Genomic DNA, 24,415 nt, shown 5'->3' with positions numbered 1-24,415 from the left:
AATAAGAGTTCAGTAGTTTTGCGGGCTTCTCGGCTCGTTTGAAAAATTCCATAGCAACATGTACGTTGATATCCTGTGAATGAATAAGACAGGTCATCCACTGACCAAAGCTGGCACTGTTTTATGCAAAACTTTCAGGTAACGACGTTGGAAATTAGCGGTTGATATAAAAAAAAAAAAATATTTCGTATTTAAACAAACATAAGTAAACAACAATAAACCTAAAACGTTCCTGTCTGTTCTATTAATGACACGACAGAGCTGGGAAACAGCTCAAGATAGAGATCTAAATGGAAGCGTCTAAGAGCATCAAGGATCCCCTTCATATATTTCAAACAATGTCCAGTAGTAATCCCAAATGATAAATTTATGTGTATTGAAACTATTAGCTGACACAAGAGCTACACACCACCATGCAGCGCTGCTAAGCAATAATTAACAATATAAAACACATTCTTACCATACCGCATCGCCTTAATGCAGTATCTCCTGGTTTACTGCGAAGTAGCACGAACGCGTACAGGGTCCTTGAACTAGTATTTTTTTAGGGTTGACATTGCCACGGATAAATAATACCAGCTAAAGTTTGACACTAGCCATTATTAACACCGTTAAATTGATCCGACTGGCAGTTTGATGGGCAACAATTTTTCCAGCAATTCAATATACTTTGGTTTCGGTACTCTTCAAAAACACCTGCTTCCATAGCCAACTAGTTGGTATTGGGGCTCCTCATATCGTAATGTCTTTGAATAGTTCATTTAGAACTAAGTTAATCGAAAGACTTGTCGTTTTCCGGAGTTTGATACCTGTTCGTTGTGCTTATCTCCTGTTTCTATTAAAAGTTGAAACGGTCTTCGGTTCAATGAAAACCTATATAAGCTATATAGATATAGTTACAAAAGACTGTCGACCTCTATTCAAGCTGGTTTAAACTCTGTAAAAAATAAATTTTTTTTAAACGATAAACACTTCTCTGATATACGTTTTTATTTAAACTGTAAATTGTAAGATTTCTTTAGGATACTTGGAGTGAGTAGGTTTTCTTCTATTTGTATTTAGGCGGCTAATCTGCCTATTATTAATGAAATTGTTAATTTTTTAAATAATTCATACTAAGTGCAGCTTGCAAGTAAGGCAAAGTAGATAGGTGCAGAACGCTGCGACTTCGGCCAGATGCAGTTTAACGAAATAAGGACAAAAACAGTAATGATTTTAATGGACCCCTCCTGCTCGAAGTGTTGTATCGGGATGTAGCTGCTGCGATATAGGTTTTTTTTTTATTTCGCATATGCATCCATATCAAAGCTCCTTCTGCAGTACAGGCAAAATTCATACATTTCGAATCTGCTCTGTATCACCTGATACACCAAATCAATTGTGATTATGTGAAGTTTATAAATTTATTTAAGTCTTACGAGAAGCACACGGTTTTCTGACGTTCATTTTAATTGTCCTCGGATGTTTATGTTGGTACCTAACGTGGATCAGTGTTTGGCAAGAGTGGAGCAGATGACCTTTTCCAGTGTTCTCGAGGACATTCTCTGCAGTCGTCCGATATCACTCTGAATATAACCGGCTGTCGATTTCCGACAACTTCGCTTATTTCGTCTCCAGTAACTGTCTTCGCGCTTTTATTTGAAGTAACAGCGCCTATATCTGATTCAATATTCCCTACGAACAAGTCTCCATCAGCGACACGAACCTGTTTACCTTCTTCTGTAGCCATGATCTATTTCAAATCAGAAGGTGTTGCTAGGGCTTTCGAGACTTGGAAAAAGACGTCGTAGGTGTTTGCCATCAGGTAATCTTCTACTTTTTTTTCTGCGGATCGTTCGCAATGACGATTGTCGGTTGAAACACATGAGAAAATTCCCACATATTCTGCATCGTAGTTTTAATATTGTTCTACTGTTGATGTCGATGGTCGGCCTTGAAAGCTGCCAAATTCTATACTTGACCTGTGATATCTTTATCTTGATAGGTATGAGTTTTCCTTTCTCTATGTTCGCGTTTTGACCGAGCAGGTAGCCGTTTTATAAGGCCGTCACCTTGGTTTGAAATTTTATGAGCAGTCGGAACGGGACGCATATTAAAATGGCATATAGAATTTTCTTCCCTCGATTTCAACCGCATATACAGTAAAATGCAATTAGTCAAGCAATAAAACTTAATATTTGCGACGAAAAACAGATCTAGATAGTGCACCGCCGTAATGTAATAGGGGGACGATTTTTTAAGAGACGGTTCAGTCAAGAGACGACGCCTGGCTTGCTTGGCAGATACCTGAAAAGTATTTAAACGACTGACAGTTTACTTCAAGTAAAACCATAGTACCAACAGTTAGGTATAGCGTAGCCACCGTACGTTTTTAAGATCTATATGACATAAGTAAAATAGTTATCAGTAAATTCACCGATTTCGATGGAGGCCAGATAGAAGCAGCTTGAAGTTTCATAAGTCGTCAGACATCGCCAGGCCAATAGTTAGACTGCGTAGACTGGTTTATGGGATGATGTTTCAGGTTTAATGAGCTGCTAAAGTATCATCGCTCTCCTGAAAACCTCGTTGACGCGGACGCCAACTTAACATATATACAAAGCAGCCATTTCTGATTTTAATTGTTATTACTTGTCATTTTGCTTTGATGCGCCAAATAGAGAGCTGGAAATAAAATTGCTTACATAACTGCGTGGCGCCTAGTAAGTTTTCATACCTTGTAGAAAATAATCCCGAACAACATAAACCTAATATGCTAACACGGTAAGCAACCCTAACCCTAATCATGTTCAGTAAAGGCGGGAACACCAGAGCGGAGGCACAAAGATAGGAGTCCTTTTAAGCTTGATTTTGCCACTAAATAATGTGAGATAGTAAGAAGCGGAAAACAGCATTAGCGGTGCATAGAAAAACCGACGCCTCACAAAGAGGCTGTTGTACAGAGAACAAAAGACTGGAACAAGGGCCGGAAACATGGAATATAAGAGCTACCTCTCAGGGAATGAGTGTCCACCCAACGAATCCAGCAAAGCCGCGTAAATGCACGTTTTCTCTTTGCAAGGCCATCTGGTCAACTAGTTATATCAGAAAATGTTTTCACTGATTTTTTGAATTGCTAACAAACTAACTCAATTCTTTCTACAATTCGGGAGATATTATCAGTTAGTTTTATAAGAGAAATGTTTTCAATCGATAACGCTATTTGTGAGTAACCTTGTTGTAACCCTAACAGACTGTCATTGCATGATAATTTGATTAGTTGGGGTCTATCTTAAAGGCCACTTATTTCTATGGTGGTTTTATATATATAATTCTAATGTCCAGCTAGCTAGCTTATCTGATTTTTTGTTCACCCGCTCTGAGACAGCTAACAACTATAATGACATCGATATGCGTACATACCTAGGCGCATTAACAAGCACCGTCAAACAAACTCCCCAGTCTCTCACATGGTATACCTCTCCCCCCCCCCCCACACACCTAGGGCCTCTCGACTTAATGCTGGCCGAACTGACGTCACTTGCACTGCGTGTTGTAGCCAGGACTGACCAGACGTCACTGCTCCCTTGTGGCCACAGAGGGCCGATTCGCCTAGATCCTGTCCAATCCAGGAAATCAATGGCTGCGTGACCTGCATCCAGATCCGCTTCAAAAATACCAAGGCTTTTCTTTCGCTTTCCGCCCATTGCTGCTGTCTCTTTATCCACGTATCGCTACCAATGCCAAACCCTTCACACCATCTATAGAGGTGTACTCCTGTTTCACATTAGCTTCACCAATTGCTCCCGATTCGCTTCGTAGCCAATCACTTTTGGTTTGTTCGTCCTCTCTTAAGATGACAAGGTCGTTCGATGAAGGGCATAAATATCGTCTTTACATACAGAAAAACCGTGGCCTCTACCGGTACCGTAATACCAGCAAAACAAGGAATAACAAAACTGTTCGGGGAACAATAAGTTGGAAAGTGCGGTGAGTTATTACCTAGCACTTATTATGGCGTCTGATGACTATCATTAATGTAACCCAAGTAAATTATGAAACATGAAAATAAATTGCGTATTCTTGAAAAATAATTTCTTAAATCGCTGGAAATAACCAATGTCACAAAAAAATATACCATTATATTAATATATTTTATTATGGATGGACTTACTATGATTCGTTCATTTTTGAAGAAATATAAATTGAAGGCATTCATGTAATTCCCGATAGGGAATTAAGCCCGATAGGGTGGGTTATGCAGGTCAGAGGAGAGCAAATATTGTTTACTTATATTTTTCATGTTTTGTGTCCCGTACCGTCAGGCGTCAATTTAGACAGCTGGCTTTCAGCATAGGGCTAGGTGTGCCTACATCGAATTTGATAGTTAATAGGCAAACACATTACCTAGTGCGCTATCACGGCGAGAGAAATGCTTTTCTACTTAGGAAAAGCTATAATTATCTCTAGAACAGCCAATGGTTTACTGCCAAGTGAAGCTTTTTCATCTGTGTACCGAAGGTCTGTATCTGTTATGCCTTCGCGTCGAAGCTGCTCTTACATGGCCGAGGTGCTGGCAGATCCACAAAACACGAAGGGAGGAGAAACAGTAGCATCATTTTGCGTATCGTTGTGCAGAGCCAACTTTAACGGACTGAAAGCAGACTAAATAACTATTTCGATTATGCATAATTCTGAGTCGCCTTGGCGAGTGAGAGTCGCTTGGCGGTAATATTTTATGTGAACGGTGCTTTATACCATTAAAATCCCCAACTCTTTCAAAGGCAACTGCATGTGAGAGGCCATTGACATGTAATACAACAAACGCGAATTTATGATGCCTCAATTTAATTTAACATAAAGAAGCCGAGTTGTATTCTAGGGCTACCTAATTACTTCATTTTCTTGGTAAAATCAACACCAACGGGATCCACTTTCATGTAGTGGCTCATACGGTCTCACCCTATCCTGGTCCATACTGCTACCCAGATAATCATCTAAACGTTTTATAGAACGGAGCCTACTTTCAGTTTGACCAAACGAAAATACAGCAGAAAAACGAGGTGTCTATGTTGCATCTTTATCGTTAATAAAACATTTCAGTAAAGCGCGAAAACATAACCCCAATTTGTTCACGTAAAATCCTATCCAGTCATGCGAATTGACCCACATGCATCTATAAAATTTTGGAAAATCAATATTATTGAAATTTCAAACCAACGTCCCAAAACGAAATAGCCCATACAGCCCCCTTCTGTATATAACCCCATTTTCCCGTATATACTCACATTTGCTTAATAGAGATATTAATGAGAGTAGCGTATTTAATATTTATGCCGTATTTTTCTAATCTTATTATTTTAGATCCAAAGCTTATGCTATGACACCATTTTTTTTTTTGCTTTGGTCTGGTTAGATTGCATTTGTATTTGTCAAGATAAGGCGCGGTACCAACAATGCTCTACGTATGTTCATCCGCTCTCCAGGTCTCTAGAGAACCGACGCATGACCAATATAATTATTTGTCGATCTAAATACATCAATAACGATAATTATTAAGGTACATTTATATAGGTATTACGAATATTTTTTCGAGCTTTTGAAGGCAAAACGCATTGGATTAATTGTCCACAACAGATTTTCCCTAAATAAAAAATAGCATTTCTCGGCAGACATGCCATCGCTTAGGTAAAGAATAGATCTTTTTTATCAATCAGTTGTGAATATATTGTTTTTATAAAATATTTTTCATTTTATATTGATGTTAAAAATTAAACGATGCGCACCTGAAATACGCCCACTGAAAAATAGCGCCTCTTTTTGTTAGAGGGCGCGAGCGTACTTCGGACAGCTCCGTTGTTCTTCCATTCAAGCACAGTACACTTGGCTTGAAATCGATCATTTTAGTCGATAATAGACACGTAGTCACGCTGTTTTCTCATCAGGACGTCCGAAGTCAATTGCTATTATTAGTGGAATTGCTTTTTTTTAACTACCATATTGCCAGATCTATGACAGTTCTTAAAGAACCACACTCTGTGGCAACAAACAGCAAACTACACAATACCCATACTTTATTCATCCATCAACTAATGAGTAGTTCATTGTTCGGCTTTACATAGTTTGCCCATTCAGTGGTTTTTACGCTAATTCTTAGATACGTTGGTACGCTAAATCTTAGGGTAATAACGAGAGCACTTATCGAAATATGTTCGTCAACCAACCGCTTCCACCTTGTCGTTATGAGAAGCCTGAAATGAGCGAAAAGCAGTCTTCAAATCAGAATTTTCTGCTCGGGGTTACCTCTAGTAAGGTTCCACAATGTGAATTGACACAGCTGTATTCCCGAAAGAAAGCGAAAGGACTGCGGCGAAGATATTATTAGACCTTATAAGAGGGGTAGCATGTTTTCTAGCTATATTTTGAATTCTCGTAGAATCTCTTGAAGCCATGATGTTAATTGCTATCTATGTGTCTTTATTACCGAAAAATATAACCACAACAAACAATAATCCTCTTGGACAAGTGATATGGTCAAAAACGACCGGTGACGGTAAAAAATGTTTACGCTACATGTATAATTAGATGGGTGATAAACTCACCTAGACAATTTTTGGCTAAACTTGTATAACAAATATCTTTCCTATGCCCATTAGATTTTCAACCGCACTTTTTTGTTCAACTTCATTCGCGGATTCAGTTTTATTTTGTCACTTCGTCTACAAACAGCTGTTTCATCAATAAAAAAATTCGTTCACCGAGCTTCAGAAATTCATTGCGGAATTGAAGAAATGGTTCCGCCTGCAAGCGCTTCATCAAGGAGCGACGCTGACAGAGATTTGGATGTACTTATAAATAATAAACAACTCGTTTCCCTGGTTTGCCTTTGAGTGCGTGCGTCTGCGGTGCAGTCTATGCTGAAAGAGAAATACGCGAAAAGATATAGAATATTGACACTGACGAATGTCGATTGTAGCACCTTTCCACAGATTAGAACCAAAATCATATGGAACTATTGTGACGCTGGTACATGTAATGACGTTGTGCGTCTGCCATAAAATGCTACGGCTCACCTTGTCGTAAAGCATTTAGGTGTCAGCCTAGCTAAATTTAAAGAGCTGCAATCCTAAAATGACCTACGGTGTCTGAAAAGTACATGAAGATGTACGTTACAGGCTTGCATGGGGCCGACATTCTGAAACAAATTGAATGTTGAATTATTATTGATTGAAGACAGTAAACATGTGGCTCGTCATTATAATATACGATAAATTTTATGCACCGTAATACATCATGTCGGAAATTACGTCACAATAAAAACATCCAATCTGCTAGGACTCTGTCCTACTCTAGGTTTGCGTGACCTAACAAGCTCATCAGAATATAAATGGCACATAACAAACACGGTCTTAGGATATATGCTTAAATTTGCATTTTATGAAATAGAGCCGTTGTTCACCGTTTCAAGCGTCAGGAGAGCGACACCACCATGAGCGAGAACAATTCTTGGCTGAAAATGTTACTTTGGCTTTTTTCTAGTGAGACAAAAAAGAGATTTTTACGAGGTTAAAAATGTCCAAAACACACAAATTGTACCCGGCTCCACAGGATTTTTTATTACACTTTATTATATATTACTAGATGTTATATTATATATATATTATTCTTTTATACACGTGTCAGTGAGCTATTACAAAACATTATATCAGCTGTTTACCTATCTTGAAAGAAATCCATTTCGTTTACACTATGCGCGTAGACCTTTATCGAGATGGTCTTCTTCGAGGTATACCTATGCTTAGCAGCTTGCCTCGTAGGAGGTATTCACAGATTATTATTAATAAGAGGAGCTTTATGAAAGTTTAGATGCCCCGTTGAACGGAGAATATTAGGTATTAACTTAGTGCCTGCACGTTTTTTTGGAACGTCTTATTCATGGCCACTTTAATTTATATGGGGTTTCGATTTGAAAATCACACCATATAACTGAGACATTTCCGCGAAAGTCGAGGCAAAAAAAAAGTTTGACATTACGCTGTCTAGATTCGTACATGTTTTTCCTCAGAAAAAGCAATAGCAAAAACACAAGAGAAAATACCGAATACGTCAAATAGCGTTCATAAATCGCTATGATGCTTTAAATCGTACTCAGCGCTTCTAAGCACGCTTGATTAATGGCATCGCCTTTATGAGACTAGAGGTTGACAATATTTTTTAAGCCAGTACAGTGAGTGTATCAAATCTCTAGTTATTATTATTAAGTTTACTCAATTAGCTAAAATTCTATTAGTGAAGTTGGCAAGTTATTGAGGTTATAATACCCATGGGGGCTTTGGCGTCCTCTTGGATGGTTAGTATAATAAATGAAAAAACGTAGCTTAACTCTACATTTAGACGAAAGCTTTGCAGTTGGTCTGAAATCTACTTACGGAAAGTTACAAATTTCCTCAAAATATGCTCCATTCATGTGTACTAATTTTATACATTAGCGTGTGTTGCTAATACATAATATATATATATGCTGGCTAACGTTTCCTTATGTTAAAATTTTGACATGTTGAAGACATTATCTAAATTAATCTACTTCCATTTCTTTTTAACTTCATAGATCTGAACTTTCAAGCTAAGTTATCGTAAAGTGTAGCTTAAAATATTGAATACAGTATGAGTTTTTGTTGTTTGCTTTTGAGAAGAAGTTGGATATGCCATTTTCAAGTGTTTCTTTCATCAATCGAAGTTTGCTATACAGTAGCTATAGTGTAAAGTGCGAAAAAATAAAGACCTAAGTAAATTTTCAGCTTCGGCACCTTCCCTCAATAAAGCCATGCGAACTCGCTATTGCTGAGTTCTATGCGACATCTGCTTGCTCTTTTCGGCCTCGGTAAAAGCTTATTCAGCTACGTTTGGCATCGACGTCTAAATTTAGATTCAACACTTGTTACTTGTCTACAAGGTCGTACTTGAACCTTTTTCTTTTGGTAGGGTTACTCGTTATTTGGCAGTAAATTGCCTCGTCCCTAGGTACCCGCAGCCCTACAACAGAGTAGCCAGCTAAACTTTTGGTTTAAGGAGACAGCTGTTTCGAATCTCATCAAATACGTATAAGTGCTGCAGAATTTGTGTAAATAAGAAAAGTTGTTATGTAGCTGATGGCATCATTGTGCGTATTCTCAACCTAAAAGTTAAAATAGAGTATTTTTGCCTGAGATATTCCTGAGAGGTCCTTCGTTGCAATGGCCTGCTTCATGCAGTGGCAACGCCTAGCTTTCTCAGGTAGAAGTTTAACACGTTCAGTCGTCCCATGCTCGGAGCTGGTCGTCCAAGGCAGTGATAAACAATAAGATTTGATCTCAGATTGTTTTATTAATTGTTCAATTTAACTGTCATGCTTTGCTGTTTATAACTAACAATATATATCCAATCCATAAATGTTAGTCGTTAAATAATTACGGGTGCCACATATAACTTAGCTCGTAGTTGCAGTTGATTATATAGCGCACGATTTCAGCATGTTTCCTCCATAGCATCTACTTTTATGGAACTGTCTTTTTTTCTAAGGACTTTCAATCAGGGAACTGTTTTTTTTACGAAACTAAAAAAAGAAGTACCACACGCGAAATTAATGATTAAGACTGCTGCTGGGTCATGGAGCCAGATTCGAACGCCATCCTACGGTGCTTTATTCGCAATGAAAAAGCTTAGGATCCATCCGTCCTTTCCCTGCCAGTCTATCCTACTCAAGAAGGTTTCAAGAAGAAAGCGGTCAGATATAGATTTTAGCTACCGCAGGTCAATCTACTCCACTGAAAACGTTGATGATGTTTAGATATTCACACATTAGTATAACGATTATATATAATCTTAGAAAAATTATCATTGACACATATTACTAAACGATTGCTAGCTGATTTATTGAAAGTGTCACCTGTGTGATAACGGCTCTGTGGATAGTAGGATTTTGTTAATTCAGATTCCAATACAAATTTTCATTGTAACATTGCTCTGGCAACGTAAGCTTTCATGCAATTACACTGTAGAAAAAATACAAAAAAGTAATAAGGTTTTTAATTAAATTTCAGCTGAAAATTTCACAACGTATGTTTATGACAGTAAGGAAGCAACATAATCTAATTCTCGGGTTTCAGCATTGCGTTATCATCAGGAATCCGTTGGCTATAGGGATACGCAAGAATGGTTCAGTCGGCTGGCCATTATGATTCGGAAATGAAAATATAAGTTTGCCATTTCGAAGAGAATACTAGCTTTGCATGGGACAAGCGTAATCTGGCACAGGCCTTGGCTAAACCTTCTGAGTTACAATCTGATCAGCTTGGTGACTATCAGCAAAACAGATCGCTCGTTCTGCCAGTCACAGCCTTATTAGTTCGAGCCAGCATAAAAAGTAATGTCGGTAGCCTTGAATGTCTCCACATCCTATTCGCTCTATAGAATCGGTTCATCTATAGAAACGGTAGCTAGATAAATACGTGTATAGCAACAGACGTACGCTTTTACCAAACGCAGTCATACAATAACAAGCTCGCCTTCTCTCAGCGATCAGACTTAGCTTATCATACATCGGATTGTACCATGTGTATCTATATAGATCATTGCCTTAGACGCATTTTCATACATGATCTACGGTTGTGTCCTTTGAGTCCCTACGCAGCTGGCACTGACACGTTCTTCAACGTGCCTCTTCTTTTTCATCGACCGCTAAAAAGCTTGACTCGAAAGCTACGGCCATCTAAAAATGGCTTCCTAGAATCGATAAACACTATGCAGATGATAATCTCAGGTGTCTAGTTTACCGCTATTCGAGATCATATATGCGCCCTTAGTTCTTCGTTTTTGCCTGTCTGCTTTGAAGCGGTCCTGAGTAGTTTGGAGACATTCTTTGTTGCAGCTGTTAAAAAGCTCTGAATCACATAGGACGAATGGTTTATCGTCTAATGCCTCAAACGTTATGTACGTGAAACACTTTGAATCATTTCCTTCCATTGCGTTGCTTGTACTGGTATCTAGAATGTTTATCCTGAGCGAATGTAAACGACCTATCCTAATTGAATTTCAGATAATCTTTGGGGGTGCGGTGATGCTGGGCCGTATAGAGTTGCAACAAAACTTCGTCCAACAAATGGCTGTCGTCTCATTAAGAAGCGGAGCAGTCTGTATGCATACGATCCGGGTGGCCGTGAATCATAAAACTGCATTGAGCTTGGGATCGGGCGGATGCCATAGGTTCATTGTATACAGTACCATAGCACTTGAGTGATTTCTCCTTATACCATTTTTATGAATCCGTCATTAATTCTACCACAGATACTGGTTGTGAATTATTAGATAATACAACACAGAACAATGCTTATCTATAATACTGTTAGCTGTTTACATTATGGTAAGACCTTTTTGGTTTAGTTCGTATGCGTTTGCGGACTGGTCATTATCTCCGGCCTCAACAGTTGGTTACAGATGAGGAAATTCACGTAGGCGTCTGACGTAGATGTATACTATACTAGAATTCTTGTATAGGGCCTGAGGCTTTAGGTGTTAGGCCATTTCGTTCCCATTGGATTGTAGACCTGCCTATAAGTCTACGCAGCGCGCAGAACCGCGTACATATGAAGGAGCAGTGAGTAGTACTTACCTCGGGGTGTTGATAAGGCCGTGCTTGGAATCCACGGATTCTGCAATCCGTAATATTGTTTATCCTCTTTTCCATATGATGTCCGAGACTTAGCTTGCCGCCGGCTATATACAAGAAACGTGATTCACTTATCCAGATTAGATAAGGAGTTTATCATAATGGAGGATCATGGCACTTTTATTAGAAGTAGATTTTATAAATTATAGACACGCTTGAGAATATTGTTATCTACTTGTGCAGTAATCTATAACTAATCCTGTGGGAGGAAGTGCATTCGAGCACCGATTTTCCCATGTCGATTCTGTCCGGCAGTCAACTATATGCTCTTTCACCTATCGTAAGACGCTTATGCATTCGATTAATTATATATATATTATTATAGAATTAATTATATAATAACTTGGTCAGATTGTATGAAAATACGTGAAAAGAGGCACGAGTAGTAAACTATAGCGAGAAAGGCTTTGCACTCTAGCTGGAAGTGATGCTGACTAGGAACAAACAATGCCGAACATAGTGATAAAATTGATCGATTAAATCTACCGTATGAGCGGTCAACGTAAATCGTCATCTATGAAATCTTATAGGTCAATCAGAAATCATTGCGCACACCCCTTCCACTTTAGGCTGCAGGCTGGATGGAGGTGTTTCGGAGTAAGAAGCGTTGGCCGCACCGAATGTTTTTTCTCGAACTGCTATTAATTCAGTGGAGCGAGCGAGTGAGTGGGTAATGCCTGCTCAGTTCCCGATAACTCTATTACCAGGACGTATGAAAATGCTCATCCTCAGTATAGAGTTGAAAGTTGATCGGCCGGAATGATAGATGGTTGTTTTACGACCGACTTCGCTATTCTTCAGAACAATAGCTGTTGCTCCGCTTCTTCAGTGGGGTGTGGTTTAGAAAAGATGATCATTTATTTGATAGAAGCCTCATTCCCATAGTGGATTCTTACTGTACACTAGCTGATTTCATGACTAAAGACATAACTAAATAGGAATCGCTGCTTGCACGGGTAGAACCTAGACAACGTTTTATGCAAGCAAATTAGACCGTTGTTTTTGTGTTTGCCTCTGAGGCTTATTATGTTGCGTCAGAGTCAGTAAAGCTGCAGAGCGTTTTACGTGTTTGCTGCCATAACAAGCGATCAGGAAGTCTGCTTAGATGGGAGCCTTAAGCGGCCCCAACAGTATGCTCACTGTAACCATCAAACGATAATGTAGATACATAAGTATATATTTATGTAGACGGAGAGATTTTAGAGGAAAATCTCATATTCTACATGTGCTTTATGGCGCCTTACGCAAAAAAAAAGCTCTACTTCTTGCAAAAATGTTCTACCACACAAAACACGAGCTGTTCGTGCCGTTGTGTCTATCACGCGTTCATCGCTAATGTTCAAAGAAACGGAAGCGCCACTTTGACCAAACGGATATTCAACCGGAAGTCGCCTATACATCACCGAAGGGTTGGATAGAAATGAAAACGGTAGGACACGATGTGAATGATCCTCATAACGCAAAAGTAGGCCACACGCACTTTGCGTAGAGTCGTTACAACTGCTGTTATTCAAATCTTTTACACTGATTAAGATTCCAAAACCTAGCCAACGTTCGTATTTGTACAAGGAAGCAACAGATTTTCACGGGGAAGCGCTGTCGTTCGAGCGCGCTCGAAAATCACGTACTGAACAAAATCTAGTTCTGAGTAAACGACGTACGGTCTAATTGAGTGTAGAAACTATTTACAACGTTACAGCGAAGGGAAATCAGAGCATACCAGAAAAACTTTTTTTTTTTTTTATTTTAGTTACGCGGTGCTACCTTATGTTAAATATCGTTGTGTCGAAGCGATGAAACCCATAATTAATGATAAAGGCACAGGGACGGACTCTGTTGTCGCACTACACTTTCCTGATGCATTATGCAGATCTACTATGTGTGGGAGTAGAAGAAATGAGAGTTTCAGAACTTTCGGACAGCCTAGTAATTTTGCTTTCTTCAAATAGGCTTTTGAATTCTTTTGGCACTACATTCAACGCCGTTTGTGTACTCTGCGCCTGAATCAACATCTGTTTACGTAATTCAGTTCTAAAAAGGATGACGTTAGTTGTATCTATATTCTTGTATTAGATATCCTATGCTTGTGCCCGTGACACGTTCAGATGAGGTTTAAACCCGGGCATAAACATATAGACTTCGTTTTGTGCTGGGAGCCAGCCGTCCGATGGAAGGCCTAATGGCCTTGAAACAGAGCGACTTCCTAATTCACCACGGTTTGTTGTAGTTTGAGACAGGGCGCGTTTATTTGATGCGTTCGATTTCTTTTTGTGATAGCCGACGCGCCACTTATATATTGGGCCTCACCATAAATGATCGATTGCTGACCGCAGCTCTGAGAAAGAGAAGTGGCTAAGCGTTGTAGAAAATCTAGTAGTTTGCTACTTTTCTCCTGTTTGGCTATGGCTGTAGATTCGAAGCACTCCAAAGACGCGTAAACATAAATCCTATGCCCAGAGCCAATTAGAACTGGGGTGAATTTAGGTTGCTTGAACGGAGATATCTGATTGGATGCATCCTATTAGACCATATTTTTCCCATCAATTGATCTCCAGTGGGTGCTTGTTTAAAAACATAGCTTATTCAGTATGGCTAGTCAGAAGTACGGGAGACGATTCATGTTGTGTTAGTTTACTTTTGCATAGAGATATTCTGTGAGAGTTAGCTTTTCGGGCTTGACTATGCAGTCAAAATTTCTTCAATAGAATAATTACAACCTTCTAGGTGGAAAAGCGTCTTCATGTTTCTGCGGATGTCCAAACATATCCTTCATACATTGGTGAGCATTCATTGTCAACACACTTTCTGTAGCTTTTGTTAGAGCCCCGATCAATGATGTGGCGCATTGAAAGAACTTGTCTCCACTGAGCATCAGGCTGTGTCAGTCAAATTCCGATGAGTTGAAACAACAGCGTACGTACAATTCTATCGCTTCTACTATTTGTCAACGCCAATGTAAGACGGCGACTTAATGAAGTGGACGTTTATAAATAAAATACGGCCAACGTCCAGCCTTCTACTTGTCGACCCGCTCCGACTGTTTCGGCGAAGAAATTTGAGTATAAAATATTGACACCGACAGGCGTTTGCCAGGCAGTATATTTAGGTAGGAAAAATGTCAATCGGCTGGTAGATGTGTGTCGAAATTCGAGTTATCCGGCCGTTGGCTACCAGCTGGCATTTACCACAATTCACCGTTCGAGTCTATGGTATGATAGGACGCGTACAGGGCTAGCTATGAAAGCATATCGATAAAAATTGACAGATAATAACACAGCCAATATTACTATCTGATGGACAAATAGCTTGTTGTGGAACGCAGCGAAGTATCCTTACTGTCTGAAAACGTTAAAGTTCGCATGTCGAACAAATCGAACACTTAATGGAGGGAAAATACAGTGGATCGTCTAACGGTCCTAAATATTTGACCCCCTCTAACGTTTTGGTGGCGTTTCAATTCAGTTTGCGTTTAGACAATAGAAGAAATAAGATGAGCTAGTAGACAGACATCGCGAAAGTTGAGACGCGAACAATAATAGTACTTCAGCTCTTCTTTTTAAGTATCAAGCAGGTAGTCCTGGCCCGATGTGCTGATTCTATGCAAAATTCATAACAAGGACATTTTGTCATAATTAACTATTTCACCAAACATGGTCCTAACAACAGGACCGAAAGGTTCATCTTTACGTCCTTGATATAGGTTCGCTAAACAGCTCATCGCAGCTTAGCAGGAATAATGAAATCAGATGGCCGATACTAAAAGTAATCTGCGCGAATAACTTTACGCGAACTCAAGTACCGACAAGTTCTTATGCAGTTCAAGTGTGGGACCTTTTGAATTAGCATTTCACTGAAGTCACACTTTGGGTTAATAATGCTAATTATATGATGTTAAGTGAACTGTGTCATCATAAAGTATCATAGGTCACGTTGATTAATAGTGACAATTGCTTGTATCTATTTTCAATAGAGGTGGGCGTCGGAATAAAGCGCCGAATTTAGGTGTACATAACTTGTACACTGTATGACGTTTTCGTATGCTTTTGGATTTGCTCCCATCTACCATTTAATGGCGGTTTTTCCATCCTTGCTGTCGTGCTAATTTGACGGACACGGAGCACAGCAAACGATTTTAACGCTTAACAAGTTCAACAGTCATCGGAATCAAGCATCGCCCGCCAATCTCTCCACCGCTAAAACGTTGACAATGATTGGAGCTAAAGTGGCGTCTCCATAGATGTCCGTTTAGCGTCGGCCAAATGCGATTGTCGAAACTTTTCCTACAGTCCTCGACTTCGTTCGAGCCTCTCTCATTGGCGGCAGCTCCAAAGAAGTTAGCGGGTTCTCGCTGGATGTACTAGTCATCGATGTATCCGACGAATATTGTATGCATCAACCGCGCTTCGCTGATCACGAAATGGACTAGCTAATTTTTTTCTTATTTTAAGATTCTTCCACCAGCCTAAATTTTCTATACATACATATATATATATATATATATATAGAAAAATATGCGAAACCAACATTATCACAATGGCTAGAAAGCATTCGGGGTCACAAATATGATACAAATCTATAACTGAATAAAGACAAATTTCAATAGAGGATGTTTAAACATTATCATCGTACCTTAATATTCCACTCGTAAAAAAATATTCCTAGAATAGAATACAGCTTTATTTTGCGTCTTTTAACAAATGTAACAGGGATATACGTTATAGGTTTATTAAAATCGAGATTGAATCCGAATCTGTGTCATACATTACGTTCTCTGACTGATGTACGTATGGTTTGTTATGTCAATAATGTTAATAATCACAAAACCCAGATATATAAACATTTCAAATTTGGCGTTTTAAACAAAGACTTACTACAGTTAAACGTCGCTTCAAATGCTTGGCCTTTTGCAACGAGACATATCCGTTTTTGAATTCAGGCTGCTTTATGTCTCCCCAAATAAAACACGTTTTCCTTAACGTGACTGTTTACAGATCGTTACACTTTAACAGGAACGCTCAAAAATCCAACAACTGGGCCAGGCCAAATCTTCTAATTTGTGCAATATTATACTTTTAAGCCACTGAAATTTATTTTTATTGAGCTGATAAGTCACACTCATCGACGCTGTCTAGAGCCGACGCATGTCCGAACGTGTACAACTCAAAAATTAAACGCTACTTCAATAACAACAAAATCGAGGAAATAAATTATTCTCACATGCCGACAAGCAGGACTGAGTAAGAAATATCAGTATAACAAAATTAACCCATTTATTAATGTGTGTTCGCTGAAGTATATAATTAGGACCTTTGAAATGTTAAAAATAGGCCATTGATTTCTTTCGATGGTGTACTTGAACTTATCTAGGCAATAATAAATACTTAAAATTGTAAAAGCTCTTCTATAACTTTGCGAACACAAATGGTCTCATAACCTTATACACGCACGCTGTCTAACTGTATCTCTTTTTAGCCGGATCGTCCGGTTGTCGTCTTCGGTCACAGTCTTGACCTTGTCACGGTCCCATCCCCCTGAACATTCGCGTAGAGAAAAGACTTAATAGGACCTCTCGGTAGTCCTCCCAGTGGCCGCTAAGCCATCATCATCTTTTTTTTTTTTTTTCGTTGGAATTCGTCTTCTTATGTTCGCTGGACTATGCAGGAGGCGGCCAGAAGACACCGTGTCTTTTTCCTCTTTATGCGTCTCCCACCGGGAGCGGAAACGCGGCTCATTGGCCTAATACATTTTTGACGAGCTACTGGCCTGCTGAGGAGGCCAAGAGCCAAGAGGCACCGAGCAGGCAGAAAGGTAAGAAGAAAATAAGAAGATAGACGAACATGGATATTTCCCATAGTGGCGAGCAGTAGCAGGAAACACTCCTAAAACAAGCCAAGAACCAGCAGCTCTCGAAGGCTTAGGGCCTCTCACAAGAAAAAGGGTTACGGACACTGGCAATCAAGGGGGAAGGCAGAACAGATCGGGGGGTAGAAAAACGCAGATTGCGACCTTACGACACGTGTACAAAACAGGACAACGAGGCGGCCTAGGAACCGGTGACCCGACCAGTCGGTCCCAGCCGGTGAGCGAGCGAACACACGAACGAGTAATTTGCATCCTGGACAAACTGTGTGCCGTGCAGGTGTGCCGAAAAAAAATGAGGATAGGCTTAAAAAACGTATCCACACATCGCGTACGCATAGATACACACGACGAAATAAGACAAAAAGAAAGAAATAGTGGAGGTGCGCTGAGATGAAACGATTCTTTCCTTCCCGTTGAGATAGTTTCTAGCATGTAGCTAAGCAGTCTCCTTAACACACATGTGGTTGGCCGGATATATGGTAAAGAGGTAATAGCAATGGTGGACCACCCATACGAGCGAAGCCAGCAGCGCAGAAACGACGCGGTAATGTACTGCCCTACCATACGAAATGGAAGGATCACGATTTTCGGAAACGACTAGTGGAAAAGGATAAAAAGCGAGCGCTGGTTCGTTGTAGTTCGTCTAGAGGAGGACCTACACTGATAGGTGACTGTAGATGCAGAGTGAAAGTGGGAGAGAGAACACTGTAGGATCGCTGTAGGTAGTGGCTGATAGTAATGGCAGAAATAGTTATATCGGCAGCTGCAGTAGAATGTGGTGAGCGGTTTAAAGATCAGTCCTTTTTACAGCGTTGCTTGCTGATACGACTACAGTGCCACAAACATAGAGACGCTCCTTGCAACGGCCCTCTCACTCGCACCAGTCGAAGGAAAATAGGAAGAGAGGGGGTGATCGACTTGAGTGGATGAAAGCGGTTTTTGGCTCGTTACGGTTCGAAACATTCAGTCCCTCGGTCGTTCTCGGTCGGTGCAAACAGGGGCAGTCATTACCTAGCTACAAAATAGCACCATCCAGAGTTCGTCTTTTACCAGATGCTCTGTCCTACGCCCTTCCTTGTACGTTCTACAGCTGGTTTCGTTAGGCCGCCTTTCAACGATTCTTTTGCTTCACACTTTCTTCCGCTGTTGCCTTGTACCTACTCTGCTTCCTGGGCCTCGACGTTTGCCCTAGCCTTAACTGGCTTCACATTCCAAGTTCGCAAAGGCCATCGAGGAACGAGATTACGCAGGAGAACATTTGTCGCCTACCGACGACTCGCTTAGCCAAACGATCGTCAAGTAGCAGAAAATGGAGCCGATGCAGTCGAGAAGCGACAAGCAGACTAAAGAGACAGATAGACCGCGAGTGAGGTTGGTAGGCGACTTCTACTTTATATGGCGGTACAAGGGCACAACTACTAACATTACAGCGCTAAATCTATTTTCTGGCCTAGGTACGAGTGTGCCAATCAGCATAGATAGTTAGAACTACACACGTAGATCCCAGTGATATTCTGCGGCCGTTCAAAGCGCAAACGAAAAACGGATGTTATATAAATAAGGAAAAATTAAATATGTCAGAAAAAGAAACGTAAATGACGTTTATAGTATTTTTGACTACGCTGATCAGTGTAGCAAATGCGCCTTTGTAAGGACAAGAACAAACTCAACTATCTGATTCTCGTTGAACAGAGATAATAGACCACCAATGATGAAGATGCTTGCTTAGGTCAGGTTGTTATCTTAAATTAAATACATTTCTTTAATATGAATTCTAATAAATACTAAATTTGAAGGCGTACGATTCTTGGGATCATATATACAGTTTGTGTTATTCTCGGAGGTTGGCAAGTTGATACAGCGTTTACGCTGTTCGGGATGTAAAACTCACGTTTCGGTGATTGAATTCCGGCAGTGAATCAACTTCCATTAAAATCAACGATTTCCTATGGAAGCTATTTTGCGTTATTATCATCATTATACTTTTAGACATTCAAGGAGTATTTTCCATTCAGAAATACCTATTTCACATCGCTGATATCTGCTTCAGTCTTTCATGCTACAGAGTAAACTAGGCGTAAGCATTCTGAGAAATTGAAGAACTCTTATACCAATTTTGAAGCATCGGGTATGCTAGGCGTTTGCATATTAGAGGAGATGCCCTTCTTGCCGTAAAACACAAGCGAATCCAGACCTTATCTAAGGTTACCGGTACGTAACGACCTGCAAGCCACCTAATATCTATCACTTGAAACGAATTCCTGGCAGACTACTGCCATGGTGCGCAAAGCAGGTCATTTTTCATCTCGTGGGGTTTACAAACTCTGCCAGTGTATAACTAATAGACCAAAAGGGCTACATAGGGGTTATGCAATCGATTGGGTTCAGAGTCATCAAAGCATACATGATTCGATACCCCGTTTGACCATGCTGATTAAAATGTCTCAACCTTGTCTCCAGACATCGCTTCCCGTTTTAGTCCCAACAGAATTTGTGCCGGTAACACTACAGTTAGATATAGCGCTTAGTATCCACGATGCGACCCAAGTATCATCGAAAGGTGAACTGTATTAACCTATCACTTTTGCAAAATGGCCCAATGCATAAGTAGAGTTACGTAAAAATTATACTAAATGAAAAATAACACAAGATATACTGCTCACGCAATGGATACCTTCCGTCGTGCATCAGGCTAATATATGCTGCGCACGAGGAACCAATAAGGCGTTCTAGATCTTTACTTCTTCACGAATCTTACTTCTTACCAGAACTGTTGAGCACTAGAGGTCTCAAGCCGCTTGGCTTGCCGTGCGTTACTCAAAGAAATTCGAGGCTGTTACGGGTACATTAAGTCATTGGTCGAAAGCAATGTAGCTCATCTTTTAATTGTTTGTCTTGCTTCAAGCGGGAAACTGGACGGTTACATTTACAAATAACATTTATTAGGAAAGCAAGTTCAATTATCGTTGCAGTTATGTGATATATGTCACCGAATATAGAAGGTATCAGCATTCAGTTATGCTCCTGTTGGGGTTTGCATACTCAAGGCAAGGTTGAACTCAATGCCCAGCACCGACTATTGCAGGTTATAGGATAAAGGCTGTACAATAAAAATCCATTACAATTACCTTTTACCTAGCTTACTTACTACATAGAAACGAAGCTCAACACGAGGTTACCTCGAGTGATTTATAGCAATTATTTGGCTACAAACAACTCAGCCTGTGTCTCCCTTCATTCTGCTCATCATGAGCTGACTTTAATGATATTTACATTCATAATATTATCGGTATTACGTTGACTTACATTGTCCTTTTCTCACACTAGGTACGTTTTAGCACGAGAAAGTCAATAGAATTCGCAAATCAGTATGATTGTCTTTGGGGGAGCAGTGCCCAATTTAAAAGTCGTTAGGTGAACATTAACTCAGCGGGCGAGCAGTCAGACTCGCCCTTTCAAACTCAAGGCTCGATTTCGAAGCGGAAAATCGGGCCAAACAGCCCGTGTGTAGAGTCAAAGGAAAGCAATGAAGGGCCATTACCTTTCGGTATGTTTGAATTCTCTACTAGTTCCCTTACCGCCTTGAAGCAAGTTCTAACGGAAAGGGGGATCACGTTAGTGTCCTTTAGCACGTGCTGATTTATCTAGGATTATTTGGTTTCTCTATAAGCACAGTAGACAATACTTTCGAGTAGATTTCGTAACGAATCGATTAGATGAGACCGGACGACGGGAAGACTCCTTGCTAAAACGAAATAACGAGTGTTGTGGGCTATTTTTTCTACGAAAAATGGTTAAACCGCTAAAGATAATAGGGAATACAGTATAATCACCATTACACTGACGTCGTCAACTAATGTTCATCGACATAGATACTGAGAGACACATTATTGTTTCATGATATCAAATGCGTGTGTCACTCATATATGCTGGGCACAAGGAACAAATAAGGCATTCTAGATCTTTATTTGACAAATGAATCTTACTTCTTCCCAGTTGTCTCATGCACATAACTGTTGGGCAGTAGAGGTCTCAAGCCGCTTGGCTTGCCGTGCGTTACTCAAAGAAATTCGAGGCTGTTACGGGTACATTAAGTCATTACGGCGTAACCACATAGAAAGACCTTTAAAGAACCAGATTATGTGCGGCTTGTTTAAAGCTAGCGCCCCTGTCCGCTGCATCTCGACGAGGGAGAGTACTCTGGGGAATAAAGCCTTAGAAGGTTGTGGTTTCAGTTACTTAAGTGAGCGTCGAATAGATAAAGGTTAACTTATTTATAATTACTTTTCAGTTGTAGCGGTCAGTATTTACCCCAGCACTGGGAGAGACGTTGCTTTGGTAAGACTAGCTGTAAGGTGGAGACGACGAACGGAATTAGATCCGCGCGAAGCAGTGGAAGACTTTTCACGTTAGTCTACGGAAGAACGCGCTGATGTCGAGTTACCATTTCCGTGCCAGGCTAGATAGCTGCTTATTCCCTAGAAGCCATAGAGGGTGCATAGGAAACTCGAGATTTGCATACGGTTCCGACACGTCGTAGAAACCTCACCGCGTGCGCGAGAGTGCCAAGTTACGTCTGGCATGGAGCTTCAGAGCTACGTTTGATCCCTAAAAAAATTATAACCAAAGTGCAGAAATCGAGCGTCCGAAACGATACTCTTTTTACGTTTATATACCCGACAGTGCAAACAAAGCAACGGTTATAACCACGGTCATTTTCAGAGCTCGGAGGTCAAAGAGGAAATACCTCATAAATCGAAACATATTAAAATTAAATGTAACATTATTATCCATATAAGAAACAAATAGGTACAGATGAAAGTTGAGATTTTACTTGAGCCTAAATTGCTGTGTTCTAGTATTTTACCGTCGACCCTCCTAAGAATAGGATCAATAAAGAAGTGAATATTAGGACTTTCCTTTGCCAATTTATTCTGGCGATATTAGATCATGCTAGATCGTCGTATAATTTTTACATACTTCACAGGAATCAATATCTTAGTCTAATATATTTTATCCAAATTTCGAGACGCTGCATTTTTTTAATCGTCAGAACATAAGCTATACGCCTCCATGTGTAGGCACGTCTTCTTACGTCCTTATTATAACATGTTCCTAGTTATAATACGCACATAATAAACTTCTCTTGGCGCTTAAGGCTTGATCTCTACCGGTCCACAATATTTTACGTCAATAGAATCCGCTTTGAATGCCCAACCCATGTATACCATGTTCTTAATATTCATGGTTGCTAATATAGTAGGAATAAAAAGCCATATAACGGCTTGACATCATTGCTGTACTTCATTTTTTGGCAAGGGGAATAGGGCGGTTTTCATCGATTTTCATTTGGGTAAGGACCATCTTAGGCTGACACAAAAGTGGCATGCGACGCGCCGTTATTCAAAAGTAAACCGACGATCAACGATGTAGTCGTCTAGCGACATATCTGGATAATTTAAATATGTACTTTGTTACCGGTAAAGAACCAGTTTTTCTTTAACAGCACCCTTCGGGATAGAATTCAACCAAGAAAATACGTGTACGTAAATAATTTTTTTAAATCGTTTTCGTGTGTCAGGATGTGTGAGTAAACAGGAACTGCTTTGTGAGGCGCTTCAGTTTTGACCATAAATTTCAGTATAAGTTCAGGCTCTGAATGGCTATACATATTTGTGTGCATGGTAGTTGTATTACTTCAAACAGATTAACTGGACCATACAAATTACTTTAGCATCAACTTGGCTGCCTAATACATCTAGTCATGCCAGGGTGATGAGCCCACATTATCATTGCCACGATGGGGAGGCTGTTGAAAAAAATGTTCATATTTGCACGCATTGTCTCTCTTAAGCAACCACCGAAATTTGTTAGTAACATTAGTAAATTTGTAGTTATAAAGACCACCCATGGCTCTTCCTAGGATGGACAATTGTAACTTCTGTTTGCAGAAAATCCGTTGATGGACCACTGTAGAAACTTGTCATTGAGTCTTTTAGTGAGCGACCTGGAGGACCGGTTGCAAGTTTTTTTCCGCACAAAAATGTTTCCCGTTTTCTCTTGCCACTAGGGAGGATCTGCAAATCTTGTTAACTGTCTTGAGTCCACTTACTCGATTCTTCTTCGGAAGGTTCCAAAGGAACGAGCCCCTTCCGCCATAAAACTGAACCAGTTTGTTAGCATACTAAGTAGCACACTTCAATGTAAAACCCATTAGGACGGATTAGAATACAGTTGCCAAAATAGGTCACAGAAATTGGGCGATGGCTACAGCGAGTGACTCTCTAAATACATTCAGATCCTTCTAGATTTAGACTTGTGTCAGAATCAGAACGTGCAAAAGTTAGTAAAATACGTTTCATTACCCGGATTATAGATAATAAATAGAAACAAGCTAAAATGAAGAGCGCTGTTTATTCGAGTGACACAGATACACCAACCCTCTTAGTCATATTTAACAGTTTTGCAAGGAACAAGGAACATACAAGGAGTCATGCTTCTTATAATATAACAATACACGTTATTTCTTAATAAAAAAAAAAACTACAAAATGTAGCACAGACAAATGGCAAGTGTTGCAGCCCATACGCCTAGCAAAGGGATTGTCGATTACCTCGTGGCTCGCAATGGCTTTTGCTTCATTACTTTCATCGCTGAGGGCGACCATTTGAACTTGAAAAAGAGCTTTTCTTATCGTTTAGTTTTATTAATTAAATAATGCGCCGGTAATAAGCAAATATTACTAGGGAGAACATATCGATTGTACAGTTTAGAATCTTTATGAGTAAACGTTATCATTTTGCAGTGATTACATAAGCACTGTATTTTAGAGAAGTGGCAGTAAGTATACGAAGACTTTTTGTTTTAACA

General features: G+C 39.9%; 2 long non-coding RNA genes across 5 annotated transcripts in view; one reads left to right on the top strand and one right to left on the bottom strand.

The window, feature by feature from the left end:
* Positions 1 to 22,583, top strand: part of LOC147756672 (uncharacterized) — a 52,041-nt gene extending 29,458 nt beyond the window's left edge. For 2 of the 3 annotated variants that reach the window (XR_015324112.1, XR_015324111.1), the window contains exon 4: positions 11,054 to 17,083. This is a non-coding gene — a long non-coding RNA (uncharacterized LOC147756672). Of the gene's footprint in view, positions 1 to 11,053; positions 17,084 to 21,836 lie in introns of those variants that run through there. The other variant, XR_015324113.1, reaches the window with a different exon arrangement.
* LOC147756671 (uncharacterized) overlaps positions 981 to 24,415 on the bottom strand; it is a 58,233-nt gene continuing 34,798 nt past the window's right edge. For both annotated transcript variants that reach the window (XR_015324114.1, XR_015324115.1), the window contains exons 2-3: positions 2,417 to 2,584; positions 981 to 2,286 (exon numbers count right to left, since the gene is read on the bottom strand). This is a non-coding gene — a long non-coding RNA (uncharacterized LOC147756671). The remainder of the gene's footprint in view (positions 2,287 to 2,416; positions 2,585 to 24,415) is intronic.

Source organism: Varroa destructor, unplaced genomic scaffold (genome assembly GCF_002443255.2).
Source record: "Varroa destructor unplaced genomic scaffold, Vdes_3.0 BEIS01000003.1, whole genome shotgun sequence".
Lineage (NCBI taxonomy): Eukaryota > Metazoa > Arthropoda > Arachnida > Mesostigmata > Varroidae > Varroa > Varroa destructor.
This window is presented reverse-complemented; position numbering and strand designations above follow the sequence as displayed.